This window comes from Dendrobates tinctorius, unplaced genomic scaffold, assembly GCF_039654945.1.
Source record: "Dendrobates tinctorius isolate UK_male_01 unplaced genomic scaffold, ASM3965494v1 ptg000093l, whole genome shotgun sequence".
In the NCBI taxonomy this organism is placed as follows: domain Eukaryota; kingdom Metazoa; phylum Chordata; class Amphibia; order Anura; family Dendrobatidae; genus Dendrobates; species Dendrobates tinctorius.
In genome coordinates, this window is record NW_027361761.1 from 28,530,090 (window position 1) to 28,551,727 (window position 21,638).

Genomic DNA, 21,638 nt, shown 5'->3' on the forward strand with positions numbered 1-21,638 from the left:
GGTTTACAGAGAATGGTCCGAAAAAGAAAAAAAATCCAGTGAGCGGCAGTTCTGTGGCCGGAAATGCCTTGTTGATGCCAGAGGTCAGAGGAGAATGGGCATACTGGTTCGAGCTGATAGAAAGGCAACAGTGACTCAAATTGCCACCCGTTACAACCAAGGTAGGCAGAAGAGCATCTCTGAACGCACAGTGCGTCGAACTTTGAGGCAGATGGGCTACAGCAGCAGAAGACCACACTGGGTACCACTCCTCTCAGCTAAGAACAGGCATCTGATGGCTACTTTCAGCAGGATAATGCGCCATGTCATAAAGCTCGAATCATCTCAGATTGGTTTCTTGAACATGACAATGAGTTCACTGTACTCAAATGGCCTCCTCAGTCACCAGATCTCAATCCAATAGAGCATCTTTGGGATGTGGTGGAACGGGAGATTCGCATCAGGGATGTGCAGCCGACAAATCTGCGCCAACTGTGTGATGCCATCATGTCAATATGGTCCAAAATCTCTGAGGAATGCTTCCAGCACCTTGTTGAATCTCTGCCACGAAGAATTGAGGCAGTTCTGAAGGCAAAAGGGGGTCCAACCCGTTACTAGCATGGTGTACCTAATAAAGTGGCCAGTGAGTGTATATATATATATGTTAATATGCACCATCATCATGTATATAATACAATAGGAAGATTATGGCCACATCATAATTAGAGATGCATCTAATAAAAATCAGAATATCACATTCGACCAGGAAAGGCATATACATATATAAACTTCAGTTGTGCGATATAATCAATAGCACTCCAATTATAGCATCAAGGGCGTGACAAAATGGGTGACTCACATAATCTGTATAACACCATATAAAGAGGGTACATAAATAGATCACTAGACCAAAGAAAATCAAAATATTTTTATATAAAAATATGCCCGGTATTTATGCAGCGTTTTTCACACCATCTATTGAGCCCCCTGATGAAGGTGTTCCGAAATGCGCGTTGGGGCGGACACAGGGACCCTTGGTTGCTATCTGCCGGCTGCTATTTTATTCATGTAATTAGATTGTTCACATGATTATGTACTTCTGACTGTTGCCTGGACTTATTTTCATTCAGCCTGCCACTTGCTAATTTATTATGGGTACTCTATTGTAAATATCAGGTTCATTATGATTGAGTGCGATATATACTACTGTTATGCAACTTTAAGTATCCATCAGTGCAGTATTTGCTACATGGGCCTTGCGTCCCTGTGTGCTGTTTTTATCATTTCTGTGGCTGTAAAGCATGCTATGTTTGTACCTTGCCTTTCACTTTAATAAAGCAATTTTATATAGGACCGTTAGTTGTATTTTGGATTCGTCCTCCCCCTGTGCTTTGTATAATATTACAACTGGTCGACTATAGTCCCTGGGTATATATGTGGGTGATATGCTGTTTTACTTATTTTTAGCGATTATATTAGATTCCCCCACATATATATACCGAGTTGTACTACCCTCGCTATTTACTACTCAGTGTCTGGTAGGGTGAGCTGGACAGGAGAGCTGCATATGGGGGAAGTAGCGACGGACTGGATGGAGTGAGAGGGGGTTGGTAATGGTATTGGCGGTGATGGCCTAGATTCAGTGTTGTGTTGCAAAACCATTGTGATTCCCTGAGTGCTTTGGCCTTGCGACGACACCTCCACATTTAGTGTTGGTGGTGTGCTTAATGGTGGTGGTGGTCTTACAGTGGGGGTAGCGATGGAGCGTCGTTGGCTACATTCAGTCGGAGCAGCTGCACATGTACTACCTGAGGTTTTGTAGTCCGTCCACACTTGCAAGTGCATGTTGATTAAATGTCTAAGCATGCAACTGGTATTCAAATTTCTGAGTTGTTTACCTCGACTAAAGGTCCTTCCGCACTTCTTACAGGTAACCTTTGCCTCCTCAGTAGGATTTTGGACAAAGTGCCACACTACACTCTTCCTACCATGGTAAGCATTGTCTAGCCTTGCACGCTGTGCTAAATTGACCGTCTGGTCAAGCTGTCCTGCAACTTTTTTTTTTTTTTTTTGTTTTTGTTCCACGTTTTAGGACAGCTACAGACCTGCTAGATAACCGCTGCTGTGATGTCAATGCCTGCTGTGGATTCTTCTCCTAATCTGAACTATTGCCAGCCCCACCCTCCTCCCACAATGGATGCCAATCCGGGTCCAGAACTGGGTCATCCATCACCTCTTCTTCAAAGTCATCTGCACCTTCCTCTTTACCTTCCTCAATACAATGATCAATGACATTATACACAGGGCCTCTATACAGTATATAGTGTCAGTGTATAGGTAACACAGTAACTCACCAGTGACGTCTCTAGGTGAAGTCCTTCATCTTTGTTTTCAATCTTTCATCCAGCACAGATCGCCATCACTCCTTCCATCCAGGGCTCGTCTCTGCAGGAAGTAAGTTACCTAGAGCTCAGCTTGCAGAATACATTACTTATTTTTGCCAACTTCTATATTACATCACATGAAGAAAAATGGGCGACATAGTGTCGCTCTACACAGTAACAGGACCGCCCCCCCCAGAGAAAACAGTATACTCAAAAAATAAAATAAATACATCACTGCAGTAATATCCCTTAATTAGACCCTGTGGTAATAATATCCCCCATCCTAGCCCCCCTTGTATATCATTCTCCCATCCCACCCTCATTCTGCCCCATATGATCTCCCCATCATGCCCCATCTGTCTCAATCATATCCATCCTGTGCGATCTGTCTCCAACCCTACCCCATCTGTCTCCAACCCTACCCCCTGTGTCTCCAATCATGCCCCATATCTCCATTCTGCCCCATGTCTCCAATCATGCCCTGTATCTCATTCTGCCCCTTCCTGTGTCTCACGGTCTCATTCTGCCCCCATCGTGTCCAGCATTCTGCCATCTGCCCCGGGCCCCCCGGATCGCCACTCTCAATAAATAAAAAGAAAACCCACGAGTTCTTCTTACCTGGCCGCGGTCCAGCGGCAAAGCTCCGTCCCTCCATGCAGAAGCGCACGCTCACCGGTGACTGACAATGATGTCAGTCGCCGGCGAGGTGCGCGCTGAGGTGGACGTCAGCTGCCAGCCTCCGATTTGGCTGGAGGCTGTTAACTAATGACGTGCGGGCGCGAGCCTGCATGTCAATAGCGATCAACTGCTGCATCGCTGAGGTCCCGGTTTAGCGTGCTGGTAGGGCCCGGTGAGCAGAGGAGACCAGGCCCGATGCGGGCTCCCTCTGCCCACCGGGCCCAATACGCCAGTCAGGGCAGTAATGCCTTGATGGTGGCCCTGGCACAAGATACACTGCAAAATATGCATCATGGGAACGGGCCCTCATAAGTCCCTTGTGCTCCTTGCTCTGGTAGATGAGATGACCCCCTCTGACTCAACAGCAAATACATACTGGTCATTTTTAACAGAGCAGATATGATACATCTTTGGAACAGCAGTGATATGTACATTGCACTAGAGAAGGAAATTGACCCATAGCAAGGCTCCCTAGAACTGGACACTGTCCAAATCAGCATACTGAAGACATACACAAGTAGTAATTATACTCGCTCATCCAGATGGATAGTATCAGGCTCCATTGCGATGGGATATCTATGCCCAAACTCCTCAGCAGACACTGAACCTCAAACTTCTGACAATGATCTGTGTTCAGGGCACTGAATTTACGGTTTAGTCAGATGCAGAGAGTGTGCCATGAGTTTGAATCAAAACTAAAAGGTGAAACCACTCCCACTAGGAACTGTGAATCAGAGTGGAGATTGAGCCAAGTGAATGCTAACAGATGGGACACACTATCACAGAAAAAATCATCGAAGGAGGACCCAGATTGCAGCAGGAGCTTGCTGCCGGCATATTGGCAAAACCTGCACTTTGATGTTCCAATATGGTGTCCGCTTTTTCTTTTTCTTACAGGTTGTGGTTATCGGGGACATCCAGATACATCTGGTTTGTCAAGTTAATTATGTAAGTAGATATGTAATATGTTATAGCGTATACATTAAGGTAATGCCTCTTATAGGCTGTGGTATCAGATCCAGTGTTCCCCTGACCAGTGGTGTCTAATGCAGGTCAAGAATACTCTCCTTAGGGTCCCGTCACACACAGCAATCTTGCTAGCGAGATCGCTGATTTTGTGACACGCCAGTGAGATCCCCGCCGGTTATCGCTGATCGTGCTCGAGCAGCCAGGGCTGTCTTTTGATCGCTGGTCTCCCGCTGCCCAGCGCACATCGCTGAGTGTGGCAGCGAGAGACCAGCAATCAGCGACGCTGGTTTCTAATGAAACGTCGGGTATCCAGGAGCCGCGCTGCTCATGGATACCCGACGTTTACATTTAGAAACCAGCGTCGCTGGTCCTGATTGCTGGGGCGGTCTAACGATGTCCCAGCGATCCCATCATATCGGATCGTTGGTGGGATCGCTGGGAAATCGTTTAGTGTAATGGGGGCTTTAGTCATCCTGAATAGAGAGAGAAAACTCACTAAGTCACTCAAGGTCTGTAATCTGAGTGATACGGGGGAGTTGGGGTTTGATTCAGGAGCTATGAAGATGGTCGTGGAAGAAGATAGATTTCTGAAAGTTGGGTAATCCAGTTACTGTATCCCTGTGTACATGTGTATACTCCTACTGGCTGATATAAAAATATACACACACATAACAGAGCACAGCACATATGTATATCTCAATAATGTAACCTTACATCAGGGGTTGTTCTGTTATCAGCCAATTCTCACTTGAGTATGACACACTGCTAGAAATAATAAGACTTAGAATACAAATAATTTTCAAATACAATAATTTCCTTTGTTTGTTTTTTCAATTAGGTAACCAAGTGTCGCATAGACTTGGCCGACTTCTTGGGGCATGGACTACATGCTTCCCTAATGGGTGATGTGGCTATGGAATAAGTCTGCCCTCCGGCCTCCATGATAATGCAGCATGGCCAGCCGCTTCTTACCCAAGTCAAGGATGTAAAAATACATGTATGTACAGTCTAAGGAGATGGAGGGGGGGTGCAAGAGCTTAGTCTATGAGGAGATGATCCCTAATAATCCATAATCAACTAAAAGTTCTGTCCCTGGCTTCAGGTGTTTCTTGGCAAACAAGAGAATTGTTGGGGGTCTCTCCAGCTCCACATGTCTGAACCTTTGGCTTGAGAATGCCACCCAGACATGCTGTCCACATTTGGAAGGATGCTAAGTAAATTTACAGGAGCATTAGTGGTATTGATGCATTTTTTTCAGAGATATGTGCATATTTTCTGCTTTGATTTTTTTTTTATGGTCCATAGGTTCTCAATGATCAGACCACCTCTCCCTTTTTAAAAGCCTGGATGGTCTCCACAGTATGCCCACCTTTAGTGCTGTCCTCTATTATAATTAGTCCTTTCCATCTCAGGAGTCCGCAATTCCTTTTGGCTAGAAAATATATAGGAGTCATAAAAAGCATTAGGTTGTGATGTAACATAGTGAATATTTTAACAATTTGATATTTCTGGATTTCAGCTCCTTCAGTTAACGAAAGACCAGGAAATCGGCAACGAATGGAGGAGAAGAAAATGAAGGAAGATCTTTTTCTTGCAGGTAATGTCCTGCCTACATATCTGTCCACATTCCTATTTCTCCTCCATACATTTAATCACACACCTTTCTGTAGGTCAGCGGCCCACAAGCATTATGAATTATTGAAGCAAATCAGGGATATCCTGGATTCACACGCCAAACAAGAGAAAATGAAACCAAGCACAAACCTAGAGAGGAAGAACAATTTTACATGGAATAATCTGTCGGGAAATCACCCACCTGACAAATGATCCCATGCAGTTAGTGGTAAATTGTGGCTTTCTAATTATACAGCGGCAATTGTAAATTGGGGGGAACCTCTGGTGCTCCCTCCCAATGCCAGTTTCCAGGACATACATGAAAATCATGGGTCCCTATAGCAAAGTTTAAGAACCACCCCTCCCCCCCAAAAAATGAATGTGCGGCTTTGTCACAAAGGTACACATCTTGCAACATTGCCACCCTTGCAAAGTAATATTCCTCCTATTAAGCCCCTAGATTTCCATTTCAACACATGAAGCCAACAAAAGTGCCAAACATACACTATGATCCCCCCGCAATTAATTCCTCCACAGTACCCTCCACATAGTGTCACCCCACTGTACCCCCCTCAATTACACTGGCACTGTATGGTGACCCCAATACAGTATGATCCCCACTTGTGATACACAGCCCTTCATGCAGTACAATGGCCCCCACACCACTTTGCACTGCCTAAGTCCCCTCAACACAGCCCTCCATGAAGTAAAAAGGAATCCTAAAAGCCCTCCTAACATTATCATGCCTGCTCCATAGCCTTCCATATAGTAGAAATGGCTTCCCATAGTCCTCCATGTATTATAATGCACTCCATGGTCCTCCTTAGTCCTCCATACAATATTTTGCACAGCCCATATCTTCGTTAGATTGAAATATACAGCCCATAGACTCCATGACTGTACACTGACTAAAAAAAAAAAATACTCCTCCTTGGTCCCACTGTTTCGGTCTCCTCAGCGGGTGCTAACATAATATTTAGTCACTTGTATAGCAACATTAATTCTATAGCGTTTTACATAAATCAGCAACACTGTCCTCCTTGGGGCTCACAATCTAAGGTCCCCATAAGTGTGTCCTTATCTAATATATAAAGCTCAGAGTGTGTGTGTGTGTGTGTGTGTGTGTGTGTCCGGGATAAACATCCGCACCGTCGCAGCTACAGCCACAAAATTTGGCACAGTCACACGTCTGGACCCCGAGAGCATCCTAAGCTATGTTGTGAGGCGAAATTTTAACCCAGCGCGTTCCAATTCACCAAACAATTTTGCCCCTATCTAAATACTGGGGGAAAAAGTGTGTGCATGTCAAGCCCTGCCCCTCATTGTGATGTCATAATGCCCCTATTTGCATATTGGGGAAGCAGTGTGTGCGTATCAAGCCCCGCCCCTCATTATGATGTCACAACGGTTGCCATGGCGACGCTGATGTCATCATAGGTCGCAAGCCATGCTGCAGCTCATTATGATGTCAAAATGGTTGACTATGGGATGGAGGATGTGTGATGGGTATATGGGCACTGGACTATGGGATGGAGGATATGCATGACGGGTATATGGGCACGGGACTATGGGATGGTGGATATGTATATGGGCACGGGACTATGGGATTGAGGATGTGTGATGGGTATATGGGCATTGGACTATGGGATGGAGGATATGTATGACGGGTTTATGGGCACGGGACTATGAGATGGCGGATATGTATGATGGGTATATGGGCATGGGACTATGGGATGGAGAATATGTATGATGGGTATATGGGCATGGGACTATGAGATGAAGGATGTGTGATGGGTATATGGGCACTCTACTATGGGATGGAGGATATGTATGATGGGTATATGGGCACGGGACTATGAGATGGTGGATATGTATGATGGGTATATGGGCACTCGACTATGGGATGGCGAATATGCATGATGGGTGTATGGGCATGGGATTATGGGATGGAGGATTTGTGATGGGTATATGAGCACGGGACTATGGGGTGGAGGATAATTATAATTTGCTACAACTAACCACAGTTAGTTACTATGCCCGGGCAGCGCTGGGCTCTTCAGCTAGTAGTATATAAACACATATTATATAGATTACATATGCACTATTACACTGGTGCTCTCACCCCCTCCGTATTATATACACTATCTATACATAATACACACTAGAAATACACCATATTACACCGACACAATCACCTTTCTGTACTATATACCCAAACACTTTATTTACCTTTATAGTGTACTGCATTGTACAATAGTGTCTAATTTGTTTTTCTCTCTCCACAGGTTGAATGCTTTGATAGAAATGTATCCAATGCCAATCTCTGCTGTTTTTTTTTCTTGTATTTTGTTTTGGTATTAAATGTATTTTGCCTAGGCCTCATCACTTTTTTTCCACAAATAAAATTGTTCTGTCCTCACTAAATGAAGCAGAATTCATGTAGCTTATACAGGTAGATAAACCGCTATACCGGGGTCCAATAAGGAGACTGCAGCTTGAGTCTGTGCTTTATTGAACATGATGGTATATTGGCGTGGTGAAACTACAAACAAAAAACAAATGCATACAATCAATACTGGTTTCATCAGGGATTCATATGTACATAATACATCATCTGCACTAATAGCTAACCAGGGTAAAGCTAACTAAGCAGGCAAGTATGAGACAGGAATTGGATACAGCAAACAAATACATACCACGATGCTGTCACAAGGGGAGAAGAGAAATAAGATGCTTCCTGAATGCAGGCAGAAAGAAAATGGTGGACTGGAGGGAAAATGAGAGCCGAACTAAGTATAATCCTTTGCAATAGGCTACCAGAATGCATTGCAACCTTACCAGAATGCACTGCAAACAGAGGGAAATGGCATAGTGAAAGTAAAACACACTAACACTGCGGTTATTACTCTGGTCACTAGATGGAGCTAGAAAACACTGTAAACATTAACAAGCAGAATATTCAGGATTATGAATTATGTGTCAGAGACGGAACAAAAATGAAAAGTTTGACATGATTTTGTTTGCCTCTCTAGTATAAGTGGTGGGGTGTAGTGTTGATGGAATATATTTGACTATATTCAGCATCTGCATAGATCTATTACTACAGATGATAAATGCATGTTGCAGCAGCCTCCAAGATGCATGGTTAGGAAGATGCACTATCCAGAACACATGCTGCAATTTAGCATCCAGGATTTAGTGGGGATATCTGGGTAAGACTCCCCCACACACCTGCAGCAGCGATGCCTGTCTGGCTATCTCCGCCCTGCTAATGGTAAGTCAGTGTCCTTTACCCTGCCTCTCAATTGTTTCAGCTGGACAACTGTAATGAATAGTGGCCTGATGCCCAGCTGAAACCAAACATGAGCTGGGTAATCTACTTGCATAATCCTCCTGTCCCCTCCGTCATCACGTCTGGCGTCAGGCTGTCCTATCACGTGTTGTGGCCCCTGCCATATTTGTACACCCAAGTGATGGGTGTGCAAATATGGAGCTCGCTGGCAGTACTATCCCAATGCGCGTAACTGCCAACGTTAAAGCAAACAAATGCTACACCCCCACTGTTGACACTGATAATCTAGAAGTCTGCATGCATACATGCTCTGCTACATTCTTTGTATACCATAGGAGGGAGAGATGGCCCAAAAAGGGGGGTGGGAGTGAGAGAGAAACAGCCTGGGGGGGGTCGAGGTGGTTAGCACCGCAGAACCAGCCCACATTGTGACATCACTACCCTCCCGATGTGATGGCATTGGGCCTTCATCACTGTGTGTTAATATATGTACAGCGCTATTGGATTAATGGTTCTATAAGTGAAATAAAATTTATTGACCATTAATTCCATAAAGCTGTACATATGGGAGCAACACTGTCCCATCAGGGCTCACAATCTAAGGTCCCTATCAGTATGTCTTTATATCATGTGTTTATATACTATAGACTGCATAAGCACTATACACTAGTGCTTTCACCTCTCTGTATTATATGCACTATATATATATATATATATATATATATATATATATATACAGTATTACACCGATGCAATCGCCTTTCTGTACTATAAACCCAAACACACACTATATGCATCATACACACTCACTTCTCTATTACATACATGCAACATACCAATTGAATACAAATGCCAGGGCCATGCACATACCGTAAACACGTCTATAAGAAAGTGTTCACACCACCAAGGGACTGAAACACAGAGAAACACAGTACAACAAATGTGAAAAAATACTCTGCTGTAAAAAAAAATCTAACAATAAACAGCAAGTGCTAGTAAAAAGATGATAACAAAGCAGGGTATTTAGTTGATACATTACTTCAAAAAAATGTATACTACGCTGCTCTACCAAATGCCAAGGTATACCCATCAGAGCAGTCCTAACCACAAGAGCCATGCACATATAAAGCCATCTTATACAGCGTGTCCACATCAGACATTACCTTTCTGAATCCTGCTCATATAGCTACTGTTCACATGGTCAGGCTTTAAATACATTGGTTAGGAGCCGTCGAAGTGCTAGTAAGCACGAAACGGCCGTCGTCAGACATTGCTCTTCTCCCTCCAGCCTCCCGGCCACGAAGTTTGAATGTGGATTGCTAAATAAAGAAGACTTTTTCACCTGGATCGGTGAGTGCTATGCTGTTCTTTTCTCTCATTGGATTCATACATTGTGTTTTCTGCACCAGCACCCGAGATCTCGGGGTTCAGCCTCCATGAGCAGTATGGACATGACAGCCTCAAATCGGCAGTAGTACTGGCAGTGCCGACCTGTTTTTTCTTTACACGTTTATATCTGTTAATGTATTTGTCCAATGATTGACATCTGAAGAGCTGGCCTCTCAGAAGAGATACACAAACTATCAAATTCTATTTGTCCAATATAGTATCACTTGCTTACACAAGCATTTGTTTCTAAACAATAAATAAGCTGGGGAAGACTTCAGTTAAGACAGAAGCCTGTTAACCAGTAGACTGGAGGGGACACTCGAGGGTCTACAGTGTTGATATCCCAGGAATTTCTCTGTCTTCACTGTATGCGTCTCATAGCTGATGTTACCGGACAGATGATATGTATTATTCCTGGTGAAGTCTTTTTGTGTGTAGTGTAAGTACTTTACCTTTGATGCATATTATGCAAAAGTGTATGCAATATCACACTATTTCCTGTAATCATTTAATTATTGTAATAAAATTAATCATCATCTTTCAAGTCGCATCTGACCCCTTTAAGTATGTGAATTATTAATCATTTTAACATGGGCACCACAGACTATAATCTGTTACATGCGCAACCAGCGCTAAAGTTGGGAAGAGAAAAAATGAAAGGAGCAAAATGTCATCACTTAGAAGTGAATAAATTCCTTATCCTGACAACATGCCATCTCAAGGATGGGTCAGCCACCTAAAAGGCCATTCTTAAGGTAGTCCTATTTCATCGGTGTCAAACACTAGCACATTTCTCAATGCTGCCCAGGATTGAGGAGGACATTCCACACCGTACTTCGCTGACAGACAGTCTTGATGGGGAAAAAATTAGGGATCGCAGGGTCTATTCTTCAAAGGACATTCAGCGCCACCACCTTCCTCCCAGAACTCCCCATCCTGGCCATCGCTTGAGAAGATGACGCAGAAATTAAGGGACAGTCATGCCCTCTATATATCCTATTTTTATTAGAAAAGCTATAACAATTGTAGAAGACGATGACCATAAAAATTCTCACAGGACTGGGGTTAGGGTTAATTTCCCTGTGGTCTTCATGCTTGTAGGCATTTTTTACGGAAAAATGTTTGACTGCATTGAAAACTGCTGCAGTTAACAGGAGCGTGTCTGTCACGGACATGTGTGTCTGGATGCAGCGAGTACCGCAAGGCGAACCCATATGATACACGTGACCCTGGATACACCGCCTCCAGTTGGGCGAATTTAAATAATAAGACGTGCAGCTGGATACACCGCCTCCAACTGGTGAATTTAGGTATTACACATATATATATATATATAAAGTATTCTGGAAACCCCACCTCCAGTAAGGCGAATTTAAATAATAAAGGGGAACCTGGGTAACATTAACAATGGTGGGCCAGGGAATAGGGAAGTGGAGACCTCCAGTACTCCCCTGAGCCAGTGTCCCTGCACTCCTAACGTTCCCTATGCCGGTTCCGCACCAGGCAACGCACAGGAACCTAAAAACCCTAGCTCGCCCTGAACCTAAACCCTCACTAGGGAATTGGTCGGTGTGGAAACTAATCCCACCACTGCACTAAACACACATGAGGGAAAATGACAATACAGGGGAAACACCACTTAGCTTTGCCCTGTTGCGTACGCTCCTAGCAACAGAGCCCACCACCTGTGTGCATCTTCTCATCCACCCGGATCCATCACCATAACTGGATCCTTCACCATAGTGCAGCCTTGGAGCAGAGTCCACCACCAGTTGCAGCTGCCCACTAAACAGAGTCCCGAAGATGAGTCCAGCTTCTGCCAAAAAGTCCAGCATGCTTGAGTCCAGTTTTCAGCAACGAAGTCCAGCATGCTGAGTGCAACTCTCACCATCGTCACCACTCCACCAAGCCATGCCAGCACTTCCTGCCGGCACCATAAACTGTGACTCCACCACGCCATGCCAGCCCTTCTTGCAGACCACATAGCTGCCACTCGTCCCCTCTGGCTGGGCTGCGCAGGACTCTTGTTCAGCTCCTTTCTCCCCCAGGCTTGCTTCCCAAATGACGAACACAGAATATCACCAACAGTGATTGAACACACCTGGCTCTCTTTTATAGAGCCTCACACCTGAATTATAATTGTGTGCACTAAACCAAAGAAACTAAAGTGCACTACCACTCACCACCACTGGGGCAACTTAGAATGAACGACACCACGTGTAATAATTCTAATGGCCGCCGGGGCAATCACATCACTTTGGCACCTAGCCAAAGGAAAAAAGTTCACTTATCCATTTAATCTGTCAGATCCACATGTACCGTATTTTTCGCTTTATAAGACGCACTTTTGTTCCCCCAAATTTTGGGGGAAAGTAGGGGGTGCGTCTTATAATCCGAATATACGGGGGAGGGGGGTGTATATATATATATATATACTGCAGGGTCCAGGGGAGGTGGGGGCAGCTTTGGAGCGGTGCTGTGAGCTGGTAAAAGCTGCCGGAGGGAGCCTTTGATCTCCTGCTCCCGCTCATATAATATGCACTGCCGCTGTCCATCACCATGGTGCTGAAACCGCACCACGGTGACTGGCTGGGGGAGAGGCGCATATTATAGCTGCCTGCGCCCTCCTTTGATTGCACATGATCCCCTGTGTTAGATATCGCCCCCATGCTGCTGCCCATAATAAAATAAAAAACTTTCCTTACCTCCTCCAGCGCTGATCTCCCAGTGTCTCTGCTGCCGCTGTCATCAGGCACGCAGAGGTGATATCACTCTGCTGTGCTGATCACATGACCGGCACTGAGAACCAGGAAGTGGAGGAGGAGCCCAACCACACTGAGGGAGACACGAGGAGGGACAGCGCTGAGAAGGTAAGGAAAGAGTTTATTTTACTAAAAGCAGCAGCATGGAGGCGATATCTAACACAGGGGGCCAGTGTGCCAGCCACAGGGGGCCGTGTGTCAGCCACAGGGGGCCAGTGTGTCAGCCACAGGGGGCCAGTGTGCCAGCCACAGGGGGCTGTGTGTCAGCCACAGGGGGCCAGTGTGTCAGCCACAGGGGGCCGTGTGTCAGCCACAGGGGGCCGTGTGTCAGCCACAGGGGGCCGTGTGTCAGCCACAGGGGGCCGGTGTGCCAGCCACAGGGGGCCGTGTGTCAGCCACAGGGGGCCGTGTGTCAGCCACAGGGGGCCGTGTTTCAGCCACAGGGGGCCGTGTTTCAGCCACAGGGGGCCGTGTGCCAGCCACAGGGGGCCGTGTGCCAGCCACAGGGGGCCAGTGTGCCAGCCACAGGGGGCCGTGTGTCAGCCACAGGGGGCCAGTGTGTCAGCCACAGGGGGCCAGTGTGCCAGCCACAGGGGGCCGTGTGTCAGCCACAGGGGGCCATGTGTCAGCCACAGGGGGCCAGTGTGTCAGCCACAGGGGGCCAGTGTGCCAGCCACAGGGGGCCGTGTGTCAGCCACAGGGGGCCATGTGTCAGCCACAGGGGGCCAGTGTGCCAGCCACAGGGGGCCAGTGTGCCAGCCACAGGGGGCCGTGTTTCAGCCACAGGGGGCCGTGTTTCAGCCACAGGGGGCCCATGTGCCAGCCACAGGGGGCCCGTGTGCCAGCACAAGGGGGCTATATTCAATATAAGATGGCCATATCCAGATTAAGGGGGCTAATTTTAGGATGGGGGGGCTATGAGGGACATATACCCTATATGATTTGTTAGACGGACACTGGCATTATAAGACGGACCCCATTTATTAAAAAATTCTCTATTCCTTCACCACATTTGGGGGTGCGTCTTATAATCAGGTGCGTCTTATAAAGCGAAAAATACGGTAGTTTATTTTGACCATGCAAATTCCTTGGGCCAAAAGGAGTTTTTGTTTTGACGTCGTTAATTACCTAATGAGCATAACAACGGATGCAGTGGTTAACGGGACCATATCCGCATGTACGTTTTTGGCCGTACAGTTATTTCGACACTGAATTTAACATATTTAAAGCTGAGTATATGTATTATAGGTCTGCCCTCTCCTGGTAGACCCTGTCCCTCCACAGCCATGACCCTGGGACTATGTGGAGGGGTGTGGATACAAGGGGTGGGTCTACCGGTCAATATTACAATACAGCTCTGGAAAAACTAAGGCCACCACATGAAAACCCTATCATGGGCAGCCCATTCTCCAGACCTGAACCCAATTGAAAACATCTGGAATGTATTCAAGAGGATGATAGATAGTCACAAGCCAGCACACAAAGAAAAACTGTTAAAATTTTTCCACCAGAAGCAGTGTGAAACACTCATGAAAGCTTTTATTAAAAATCATGGTTATTCCACAAAATATTGATTTCTGAACTCTTCCTGAGTTAAAAAATTAGTATTGTTTCTAAATGATTATGAACTTGTTTTCTTTGCATTTTGAGGTCTGAAAGCACTTTATTTTTTTAAATATTGACTATTTTTTTTGTCAGAAAAAAAATTAGTGCGTGGAAATTCAGAGACATGTTGTCAGAAGTTTGTAGACTAAAAGAACAGTTTACATTTTACTCAAAAATATACCTAAAAAGAGAAATATCAAACTGTACATTTGAAAGTGGTCTCTTAATTTTTGCCAGAGCTGTATATGGGCATTATGCCCTGGCAATGCAGAGCTCTACAGCTAGTCGCCTAATTAAGCGAAGAAACGTGCACTGCGGCAAAAGGGAGCATATCCGCACGAACGGTTATTTCGACCGAGTTAAAAAAAAAATTGTGCCCAAAATATACAGTAATGGCTTAAGTTTTTACATTGTAAACTACATAACTCTACGTGCGGATACTGTCCCATTCGCTGCAGTGCCCATTACGCTAATTATTTCCACCGTGCAACGATATCACTCACGGGAGCATTTCTGCATGTACGGTTATTTAAACCATGCAACTATATTGCTCACAAAGTGTTTCTCTACAAGTGGCTAATGGGACATACTTATAGATGCACATTAGCCAGGTGTAGACTCTCCCCTCTGTATTGTTTCTCTACAACTGGCTAGCAAGGCTTCTTTTTGAAGGGCATTAGCCAGGTGTAGACTCAAAGGTTTCTGAAAACTCTCCAGAACATGCTTATAATATTTTACATATAGAAGAGGCAAATTACCTAATGAGCATAAAAACATGCTGCGGTGAAGGGACTGTATCCGCAAGAATAATTCTTTGCGCAGTCAATATAAAAATAGCGCCAAAAAGTTTACTTTTTTACACAGTAAATCACCCAATAAGCTTAAAAGTAGGCACTGCAGCAAACAGGAGCATATCCACATGTATAGTTAATTAAATCGTGCAACAATATCACTCACAAAGTGTTTCTCTACAAGTGGCTAATGGGTCATACTTATAGATGCATATTAGGCTACTTTCACACTTGCGTTTTTTTGCGCTGCGCACCGTGTGCAGTGCAAGCGCACATAAAAACTGCATCATGCGTTTGTGTGCATCTTTTTGCAGTTTTGCGCATGTTTTTTAAAAAAAGTATGCTTTTTTGCACTGACGTGCGCATTACCATGCGCACGTCAGTGCACCCATAGACTATAATGGATGTTTGGGTAAAAAAAGCGCATTGCGTGTGCATGCGTTTTTTTGAGACAAGTCGGACACACAAAAAATGCATTTTGTGCGCCCGAGCGCGCACTGCAAAAAAACACGTGTATGCGCACCCATGTAAAGTATAGGAAAAAAATACATTTTTTTGCGCAAACAAACGCAAGTGTGAAACCAGCCTCAGTCAGGTGTAGACTCTCCCATCTGTAGTGTTTCTCTACAACTGGCTAGCAAGGCATCTAAGCCCTGGCAAAAAAGGGCCTCTTCATTAATCAGAAGGGTCACATTCCAGCTCACATCTTTATCTCCATCGTAAAAAGGGGAAGAAGGTGGACCCTGGGAACTATAGACTGGTGAGTCTGACTTCTATGCCAGGAAAGATCTTTGAATAAATTATCAAGCAACATGTATGTACATACCTGGATAAGAATGAAGTGATTATCCAGAGTCAGCATGGGTTTGTAACTAAGAAGTCCTGTCAGACTAACTTAATTTCCTTCTATGACAGAATCCCTGACTGGGTGGATCAGGGAAATGCTGCAGATATACTATATCTTGACTTCAGCAAAACATTTGACAAAGTATTTCACACCATCCTTAGTGAAAAATTGACTAAGTATAGAATGGACAAGGCAACTGTTAGAAGGATTCATAACTGACTAAGTAATTGGACCCAAAGAGTGGTCGTAAATGGCTGCACATCCATTTGGAAGAATTTCTCAAGTGGGGTACCACAGGGCTCTGTTCTGGGCCCTGTATTGTTCAACATCTTTATCAATGATTTAGATGAAGGAATTGAGGGTAAACTGATTAAATTTGCTCATGACAGAAAGTTAGGAGGGATAGCTAATACTAGAGAAGAGAGAGGATTCAAAAAGATATAAACTGGAGCAGTGAGCAGCAACTAACAGAATGGTTTTTAACAGGGAAAAAATGCAAAGTACTACATCTGAGCAATAAAAATGAAAAAAGCATATACGGAATGGGAGGAATATGGCTAAGTAACAGCACATGTGAAAAACACTTGGGTATGCTAATATAGCATAAAATAAACATGAGTCAACAGTGTGATGCATCAGCAAAAATGGCAAATACAATTCTGGGATGTATTAACAGAGTCATACAGTCTAGATCAGGGTTCCCCAACTCCAGTCCTCAAGGCCCACCAACAGATCATGTTTTCAGGATTTCCTTTGTATTGCACAGGTGAAGCCATTATCACCTGACCAATACTAAGGAAATCCTGAAAACATGATCTGTTGGTGGGCCTTGAGGACTGGAGTTGGGGAACCCTGATCTAGATAATGTGAAGTCATTATCCCCCTCTACTCCTCTTTGATCAGACCTCATCTGGAATACTGTGTCCAGTTTTGGGCATCACATTTTAAAAAAGTCATCAACAAACTAGAGCAAGTTCAGAGAAGAGCAACCAGAATGGTGACTGGTCTGCAAACCATGTCCTATGAGGAACGGTTGCAGAATTTGGGAATGTTTCGCTTGCAAAAAAGAAGACTAAGACTTAATGGCTGTCTACAAATATCTCAAGGGCTGTCACATTGTAGAAGGATCATCTTTATTCTCATTTTCACAAGGAAAGACTAAAAGCAATCGGATGAAACTGAGTGGGAGGAGACAGATTAGATAATAGAGAAAACTTTGGCAGTGACTGTAATCAATGAGTGGAACAGGCTGCCACAAGAGGTGGTGATTTCTCATTCCATGGAAGTCTTCAACCAGAGGCTGGACAGATATCTGTCTGGGATGATTTAGTGAATTCTGCTTTGAGCAGGCGGTTGTTTCAGATGACCAAGGAGGTCCCAACTCTACCATTCTATGAGTATATGTAAGTAACATGAAAATTTGCTCAGCAAGTAGGCACAACCCTCCTAAGCCATGTATATGAGCACACAAGTCATAGCTGAATAAAATGACACCATGATATCTGCAATCTGAAGTTTTATTCTACAGTAATCAGTTTCTTAATATGTAAATGAGCTGTTAGGATCTATGGGCTGGACATAGATCTCCCTGAAAACTTTTAATGAAAGGCAGCGTTATCAGTGTGAGACATGTAATGACTGACAGTCTGTGCTCTTTATCGACATGTCTCAAATTGGTTACGTCACATTTCATTTATAATAAGCTCTGGAGGCAGATTCTCATGAAGATCTATGTTCACTCCATAGATCTTAACAGCTCATTTACATATTAAAAAAACATCAGATCACCACAGATTTCAAGGTATCATTTTATTCAGCCTCCTATGACCTACATGCCAATATAGACAGCTGTGGAGGTTTGATCCTAGTGACAGGTTCCCTTTTAAGCAGTAGTGTGTTTACTACTCACAAGTAGTGATGAGCAAGCACGCTCGTCACTACTTGGTGCTCGCCTGAGCATTACAGTAGTCGCGATGCTCGGCGCTCGTCAAATATTTCCGGGGTTGCTCGGTGGGAGTTAGGGTCCGCATCCTGCATGTTTGGCACTCTTTACAGCACCATTCGACATGCAGGATATTGTCTGCCACACACTGTAATGCCGCAGCCATGTTGGTTGTGGCATTACAGTGATTGGCTGGCCGCATAGCATCATCAGGTCTATATCAGACCTGGTGCTGCCATGCTAGTCACAGTTTGCTCTGGACTTAGGCAGTGTAGGGAAAGTTGCTGCTGTGATAGGGATATATTTTCAATTTTATTTAGTGTGGGTATTCCATCTGTAATACAAAATATATCTCAACCAACAGTCCATCTGAGGACTAGTCGAGTTGTATATAGATGTCTGTGCCAGGCAGGCAGTGTATGTGAGTATATAGATATCAGTGCTAGGCAGGCAGTGTATGTGGGTATATAGATATCAGTGCCAGGCAGGCAGTGAATGTGGTAGACTTCATTGCATATAGCAAGAGGGTCCATTCCAGTACTGTCTGCTGCTGCCTATTACAGGTATTTATATACATAGTCTCAAGTATCAGGGGCCAGGAATAATTTTTTTTGCTTCTTAATCCTGATTATTTTCTTAAAAGCAACCCAGAGCACACCGTTTTTCTGCTTCCTTTGCTTGTTGGCACTGCAGAATACAGCCAGATCCTTTCTATATTACAGCATAAAAATCCAGCTATTTTAAAGAGGGGTTTGGTCATCACATGGATCACATCTCAGTGCAGTGAAAATTCTGACATTTCAAGCCTACTGTTAAATTTTGTTGTAGCGTCTTAGATAAGACAGCAGTTTGCTGAAAATAATTATGTACAGGCCAGATATTTTATGTTGGGTTTTGTCCGCCACATGGATTGCATATTAGTGCACTCAAAATTGTGCCATTTCAGGCCTCCATTGAATTTTTTGTTGCGGTGTCTTTGCCTAGTTATTGACACCAGTTTCCTGCAAAACGGAAAAAAATACAGGCCAGATATTTTAAACTGTGACTTTCCCCCACACAGAACACATGTAAGTTTGCCCCAAATTCTGCCATTTGTAGTGAATGTGGAAAATATTGTACTCCATTTAAAATGGGCAAGGCGCATGGCAAGGGACAGAGAAGTGGAAGTGATGGTGCGTGCAGAGGATGAGGCCAAGCTGAAATTGTGCCACAGCAAACTCATCTTCTCGCCTGACCTTGTCCAAATTACCAGGAGACCGCAGCAGCACACCACTATTGAACGCAGAGCAGTATGAAAAGGTTGTTTGTTGAATGGCAGATAATGCTTCCAGTCACTTTGGCACCACCACCCTGTCTTCCACATGGTGAAGTCTGAGTAGCCGTGAGTCTGGAGCGCATATTCCTCACACTGATCCTCCTACCTTCCACCACACTGATTGCCCAGAGACAACTGATCCCACACTCTGAAGAGCTGTTCACTTTTCCATTTATAGGTTCTGGCCTCTCGCCTGGTCCACTTGAAGCAGGGCAAGAGGAGATCGCATGTAGCGATGCCAAAAATATTTGAACAGCCATGGTCACACGAAGGCGACGGTGGGAAATTGAGACACAATTGCCAGAAAAAAATGGTATTTCACAGTACCTCATATAATCATATGGTTAACTATCCATATTGAAAGCACACATCATATCCAAGGAGTCCTTCTTGGCAAAAGTCCAAACAATGTAAGAAAAGTAAGGACAGCGCTCCCCACATTGGTGAATTTAAATCACTTTATTCTGTCATCTGTTGCGATGTTTCAATCTACAGCTTGATAAAGATTTTTGTAGATTGAAATGTTGCAACAGAATAAAGTGGTTAAATTCACCAACATGGAAAGCGTTGTCCTTACTTTTTTTTATATAATTGCCAGAAAGTCAGGAGGAGGACCAGGGTGAGGAAGTGGAGGACAAGGTGGTGGATGATATAGTAACTGACCAAAGCTGGCAGAAGGACATGCAGAGTGAGGACAGCAGCACACATGGGGAGGGAGGCATAGCATCCCAACAGGCATTAAGAAGCAGTATGGTGTCCACAGACTGAAGGCGGGCAACTGTTCCCCATAACCCAACACGATGCAAGTTGCCAGTACAACTGTTAGGTCTTCCCGAGTCTGGTTGTTTTTGAAAGACTCTTCCGATAACCCCCAAAAGGCCATTTCCACCACCAGCCATGCCAGCATCAGCAGGGGTAGCAAAGTTACCTGCCTTACCACCTCCAGCATAATCAGACACATGGCAGCAAAGCACCCGACTTTGTGGGCTAAGCCCCAGGGTCCATGAACACTGTCTGCGGGTGACACCACTGCTTCTTCCACTGTTGTGCCTGCAAGCCAATCCCATGTCCATGATGCACGCAAAGATGCCTCCTGCCCTGCACCTGTTGTTGCACACATTCAACTAGTACCATCATCAAGCATGTCCACGTCCTTGTCCCAGTGAAGCGATCAGTTGTCCATATCCCTGTCCTTGGAATGCAAGCACAAATACACAGCCAGTGCCCCACAGGCCACACTACTTAATTCACACATTTACATGATTCTGTAAAAGATTAATAGCCGCTGTGTAAAAAAACAGATTGTACATGAATGACAAGTGAGAATAAAATGACCCACCCTCCTAGATGAGAATTGGACTGATTATTTATATGCTAGTTTGCGCGAGTCCTAAGAATTTACAAGTCCCCATTTTGTCAATCGGTGCAGGTCCCAGCGGTCGCACACTCAATGATCACCTATTCCATAGTAATATATGTAGATATTCTCCAGGTGGTGTGTGCTCCCGGAATGCAGTGGGTAGGATACCATGATATATTCCAAAACCAAGTTTTATTAATACAGCATATGGATCGCCCGCCAGGGCAGTGGGGATACTCGGTACTGGGCCAGTGTCTCAGAGGGACGTGTCATGGTGGCGGTGACCCGGTCCGTGGCCCTTGGTGTCCATGCAAAAGGGGTGAAACGTGGCTGCATAAAGTTTATAGGTGGATGATACGTTACTCCACCTGTGGTGCTCGGCAATGAAGGGGTTAACCCGATGCTGCAGGCAGATCCTCTGGGACAGATGGTATAAGGCAGCAAGATGTACAGTTGTGGCCAAAAGTATTAACACCCCTCCAATTCTGTCAGATAATACTCAGTTTCTTCCTGAAAATGATTGCAAACACGAATTCTTTGGTATTATTATCTTCATTTAATTTGTCTTAAATGAAAAAACACAAAAGAGAATGAAGCAAAAAGCCTAACATTGATCATTTCACACCAAACTCCAAAAATGGGCCAGACAAAAGTTTTGGCACCCTCAGCCTAATACTTGGTTGCACAACCTTTAGCCAAAATACCTGCACC

The 21,638-nt window shown here is 44.6% G+C and overlaps 1 long non-coding RNA gene across 1 annotated transcript; it reads left to right on the forward strand.

The window, feature by feature from the left end:
- Positions 1 to 1,907: 1,907 nt before the first annotated feature.
- On the forward strand, positions 1,908 to 8,039 carry LOC141098666 (uncharacterized). Its single transcript, XR_012234309.1, has 6 exons — positions 1,908 to 1,971; positions 2,072 to 2,433; positions 3,939 to 3,989; positions 4,849 to 5,007; positions 5,530 to 5,607; positions 7,910 to 8,039. It is a non-coding gene; the product is annotated as an uncharacterized lncRNA (long non-coding RNA).
- The last annotated feature ends 13,599 nt before the right edge of the window (positions 8,040 to 21,638 follow it).